We start from the raw sequence: 6,426 nt of genomic DNA on the forward strand, positions 1-6,426 counted from the left end.
GGTTAATAATTGCTTGAATAATTGAATTCACAATATTGAGCTAAAACAAAACAAATATCTATGGTTTCATACTATGTATGAATCCAGCCATGTATACAATATGAATCTAAGTTTCTGAAGAAGAGAATTAAACACATAATCCTTCACGCTGGTGTTTGATATAGTATAGACCCAGAGAAAATTTATAATCGAAACACTTAATACTTGAAACATGGTAAAGAGGATTATTTTGGTGTTGAATATTAATTTTGAGTATTTAAAAGATACTTGATTACATCGATCTAAATTACTGAATGCTTTAGTTTGTCCAGTGTTCAAATTTGTTTTTTTAAAAAATTCTAAAATGCAACTGCACACTAGTGAAATACGAGCAACAAATTCAGAGTATGAAGTGTTTATTAAGCAAGCAAGAGAAATTGTTCAAACATTTACATCACCCGTGTAAGAGTAAATACATTTTCTAGACAGATCTTATAGATGTATTTAAAATGTACACCTTTTATTATGAAATAATTTCAAAGTACTCTACATGCACCAATTTGTACTTCCATATTTAAAAAGAAACATTTTTTGCACGAGATGGAAAGATAAATGTTTACAAATAAGCCGACACAACAAAGCTATTAACAAATGGGATGCAAATTATTTAAAGAACTGATTTTAGTTTAATGTACATTTCAAGTCATCTATTTACTTCATTTTTTTTCAGCCTCTTCTGTTTTGACATTTGGGAAATAATTCTCCATTATAGTGGTCTCCAAATTTCACTCAACAGTTTTCCACAATGATCTATAAAATGGAGGAAAGCTCTCCCTTCCAAACTAGCATCAGTTGATCAGCTCTGTCTGATACATGGACATCTAAAAACCACTGTTTACAGAATTCATACATTGGTGGAAGTCATACCCAATCCTTTTAGACCGAACCTGTAAACTAGTACATTTTTATGCAACTATTTTTCATATAAGTAGAAATGTAATTGATATTTTTTACAGAACTCATCAAATCTCTATCTGCTTTTGCAATGAAATCCTGCTCACTCGCATCCAATGGTGTTTATTCCATAATATATTTAGAATTTCAGCCTTTGCCATGCTTTAGAGCTAAAACCTGACATTCATTAGAAAAAAGGCAAAAAGAAAGAATATTCAGGTGTTCAGAGTCAACCTGTAACAAAAATATTTGAGAGAAAAACATGCAAAATATGCAACAGCTTCCAATTCTGATCATCTATAACTGGTATACAATGTCAAAGCAATTGCTTTCATGCTCAAGGAACACTTTCCACATGAATTTGCATGCTAAGAAATTAACTCTGGGGCATGTTCAAGAATATGTACCCTATTCCCACAGGTATTATTGAGCTTCAACATTTTGATCCCCAAACATCTGACATTTTCTTACCATTGTACATTATACCAGATTAATGGTGTTGGGCCAGCTGTCTTTCAGGTAATGTTGCCAACCATAGCTGACAGTTTTCAATGCAAATTTTGAACTTGGAATAAGTGGCAATTTTAATGTGTGCTCTATGCCCTTTAGAAATCAGTGCAACAAATTCTAGTCTGATTTCAATGTCATTGAAACATTTTTCACAACCCAAGTGGCAATATTTTATCAGTAGAAGCCTTTTTTTTTACCCCTGTACAGTACTCAGATTTATCCATTTTCAAATCTGATGTATATTACTGCACTCAGTGTAAATTCAGCAACAATTAAAATTGTACGTTATCAGTAGTGTGTTGATAAATTCTTATAAGGTTTTTGTATCAATGTATCAAACTCAATAAATACAATGTATCTGCTTTGGCTGATATGTTATGCTTTCTACAGTTTAATATACAATGGGACAAAAATATGATTAAGCTATTCAATTAAAGCATATATGGGCATAGTACATATTCCGTTCAGAATCAAACAGATGTAAAAGATGTTGATATAAATAAATGATGTGAAGAAGAAAAATTGTATGAATCAGTTATAGTTATAGCTAATGTTTACTGGAGATCTTTGAAAAGACATGCATAAGAAGAATGTTAACTTTCAATGCTGCATTTTTATAATCAGGCAACTTTTCCCTTATTAAGGAACAGAGATTGTTCCTAGGATTTTACAAAGTTAAATGTTAATTTTCATTAAGCCAAAATAATAACTAAGCTCGAAACATTCCCACTCTAAAATGTTTCATTTTAAAAAGCTATGTGGCCATACTATCTAACATCACTAAATGTTCTTTAAGGATGATAACTACGAGACCGAGTGATCAGTGAATCACTGAACATTTCTAAAACTAAGATTAAGTTCAGTATAGTATATGATTTTAAGATTTTGAAGTACTAAACCAATGTATGTAGCAGTAATTAAAGTAGTGATGTAAAAAAATAGGCAAAGCTCATGGAGACTGTGGATTATGGGGGTTGTAATCCAACACATCTGGAGACTCAGAATTGGTGAAAAACAGCAGCGTTCTAGCACTACATGCAGAATATTGAACAGCCTTGCTTTGCTTCAAGGGGCCATTCTCAGTTGCCTAAGATAATTCCTTTGCACTGCTGGCTTTGTGCATTTTGAAAAGGAACTACCCTGATTTTAAAAATAAGCATACTTTTGTTTTGTTTTTAAAGAAAAGCATGATATGAGGTAGGATTTTTTAAAAAAAATGCAATGCAATATTTAATTTACAGTGATTGCAATACAATAAATTCAGCTCTACTAAAAAATACAAGCCACGTTCAATTACTCTCTGCATTTCTACTGAAGATTTTTAAAGCTTTAAGAAGGGTTAGGTTAGGGTAATCCAAACACCAAATCATCTTCATGGCTGCATGTCAGAATTCCATAGGGATTAGGGAAAGTGCAAAATGCTTCCTGGGAAACTCAACATCTTGGTTTTTGTTTTTTAAAAAAGAAAATGTTCCAGCTCTTATGGTTGTAAAAATATGCTTGAAAATTGTATTATAACTTGGAGGAGGGGACGCTTTTTCAGTGACTGGAATTAGTGTCTTGGTTCTTAGTTTGCAATCTCTTACCACAAGGAGAGATGCTAAGTATTGGTTCCATATGCATACTTTCCCACATGTTGCAGAATCTTACTACTCGGTCAGTTTTTGGTCTGTGACAGAATTTACAGTTATACTGCAAAATATTTGAGAAGTTTGATTAAGAAATAGGTAAAAAATTACCATGACGGAAGCTTTTGCATTATCAAAATAAAATGACTAAACAAAAATACTTTTAAGAATCCAGCTCACTGAAATAATATCTGGAAGAAAATTACATAAAGCTTGATCTGGAAGCTTGAAAGATAATTTTTTTATAACATAACATATTGATCCATTCATACTGTTCATTCATTCAGTCATTTACTCCATTATGTAGCTCCCCACTTGCCAAACAACTCTTGCTAGTAATAGTGAAGATTATTTCTATGATTGTACTTTAAAGTTAGTATCATCTAGGCAGCTTCATTCCAAATAAAACAGCATCTGATCTTTTTTGAAGTATATTCATAGCTACAAATACATAGCCAACCAACTGAATTTTGAGATAACATTTACAGGCAATTCAAAAAGTATTTTAGCGTAATTTGAAGTCACTGGAACTGTACTAAGATTGACATTAGCAAAAAGGCACTGCATTTCAGAAAACCATTACTCTTTTTGAATGAGAACTCCGAAGAAATCCTGTTTCTTTCGGATGTTTAAAACATGAGTTTTCTCTCGAGACTTCCATTTACATCCGACTGTCAGTTCTGTTATATTTGGACGTATTCAAGTCTAAGCAGACAGATGAAACTACATACGGTAGATGTCGAGGTTTAGTGTCGGTAAGAGGTCCTGTAGTTTCCCTCATTAAATCATTAAAGGAAGTAGTTTATTGGACTAAAAAAAATAAAAAAAAACCCTAAGATTTCAACAGTACAACCTGGAACTTATGCATTTAAAGCTTGCACTCTGCTTGGGCATATGCATATGCACATACAGAAGTTCACTTTCTCAAACTTTCCTGACTAGTCAAAGAGCCTTTCATCATGGGTGATTCAGTTTCACAGGAGAACTGTGAAGTTACACTTTTATCCCCCAAACACTTGTTTTTAATCCCCAGAATCACTTTTATGTAACCTTATCCTACATAAAAAATAAGCAGAATTCAAATTCTGGCAGCTGGACTAAGGGAATTTTCCATTTTATGTATATATTTTTCTCATAGTATAGAATTAATGACCTATATATATACACAAAATTCTGATTCATAACCACTGGCTTGTACTTCTACATGCAGTTTAAGCACCATGAATCTTCTTTGCACCCCCCCTGCTCCTTTTAACTAAATCTGGCGTGCCAAGAATCTCCTTATTCTGCAAGTCCATTAGGCCTTAGGTTTATTTCTGACAGATATAACTCAAAAGTTGAACCAAGCGCAATAACTCTTTTTCCTCTGTAAATATAACTATTTACAGGAATTAAGAATAATGTTTTCAGACCCTTGTAATATGCCAGTTCTCACAAGTGTAGTCTTGGAAGATTACTACTGATTGGACATCAAAAAATATACGTACTCATGTGAAAACGAAGTAACCGTATGGGAAGATTTCAAATGGATAAAGAAAAGACGGGGAGTCAGTATTTATACAAAAGCACAAAGACATTTCTCCTTCCATCCCAGTCTAACCTTCAAAAGAAAGAAGTAGGAATATAGGAATCATATAGAGTTCAGATGTTGTAGGAAGATTAATGTTTAATTGCTTACCTTAAAAAAGATTTTGGGGTTGTGGAGAAAGAAGAAAGAGAGTGTGTCCCAACATTCAATGTTTAGGTGGACCAAAGTAAGTATCTATGGTGCTGCTGTCTACCTATTTGCTTTGCCATTCATTTGAAATCTTAACAAGGTTTCAAATACCTGCTCTCCAGTTCATATTCCAATGATTGATCTAGCCACATATTTTTTATTTACAAAGTAATTATCTATGATAAGCCATGGCCTATATTATTTCTCTCTGCAGCCCAGTTAGAGGGAGAGTAGTTGACAACCAGCATTTTCTATTTTTTGGTTTTCTGTCTCAGCTGGGTTTTTTTATGCCTTTGGGGTATACATAAAATTTAAGCAGAAATGCATATATTCTAAAAATTTTAAGGAAAGAATACATTAAAAATAAAAAAGTAAGATTGGACTCAAGCCAGAGCTTGATCTGCAAACTGATTTTAAATCTGATTTCATCTTAAAATTCAAGAACTGATTATGTGGACATATCTAGCTAACTCAGATCATCCAGCAAAAAGTGATTTGTACTTAATTTTAAATGCAAATTGTATTCATCTCGTATCAACAATATATTTGTTTACCTTTCTCTCACATACACAAGAGCACCATTTAAATACACCACATGGCTAAGCAGGTTTTGGATTAAGAAAATTGTTCTAGCCATTAAAATAGATGGCTAGAAACTCAACTCTGACGATGAACAATATTAAACAAAGACTGAATCACAGAAGAACAAGAAGTGTAGGTATTGTCTGCCATTCCATCCTATATCTAACTTAAAGATATATTCCAGACAGCATAGCTCTGGGCTTGTTCATATTTATGTTAATCTATTAAATCATTTACAGAGCATATGGTGATCAACAGCTACATTCTAGTCCCATAAGCCACAAGTTTTTAATAAAATGGCTACACAAACTACTCTGAGAATCTGTCAACACTTTTTTTTTCAGAAGAGCATTTATGGACATCTATTACCCAAAATTTGATATTTTTCTGAACCACTTTATAAGTTTATTCTGTATTTGGCATAATTTTCAGAAAAACTTGCAGAGCGGCTAATTGCTAAATGAAACTTGTCCTCCTACTGGAAAAATCACTTTCTTTTAAAAATTATTCAGGCATGCATTCATATTAGTTTCCAGGATATCAGATAGAAAACTGTCATGTAGATGAGTTTTAGATGATTTAAACAGATAGGAACGAGAATCTGGCAAAACCTTAAATCTTAAAATGGCTCTCAATCAAACACTTTGCCTGTAAATTCCAGGGAGCCAATGATCTGTCACCTTACTTGCATATCTACAGAAAATGACACACGATTAATTTATGTTTTATGTATCTCATGTTCAATGGAAATTCAGCGATCTTCTAGTATAAGGAATTTTGTTTATGCCTCTACTGGGCAACAACAGGACATTTGATTTTGTTGAAACATCTTCAGAGGTATTACAGCCATGTTACTATGACATGTTTTCACATGCAAATATGCTAATAAAATGTGTTACTATTGGAACAGAAAAAAATATTTAGTTTTGCAAAACCTTTTGATTTTCATATACAGCTGGTGATAATTTTATACACACAAACAGAAACATATATATATATATATATATATATATATATATATATATATATATATATATATATATATATATATATATA

This window comes from Protobothrops mucrosquamatus, unplaced genomic scaffold (assembly GCF_001527695.2).
Source record: "Protobothrops mucrosquamatus isolate PMUCROS unplaced genomic scaffold, P.Mucros_1.0 scaffold1096, whole genome shotgun sequence".
Taxonomy (NCBI): domain Eukaryota; kingdom Metazoa; phylum Chordata; class Lepidosauria; order Squamata; family Viperidae; genus Protobothrops; species Protobothrops mucrosquamatus.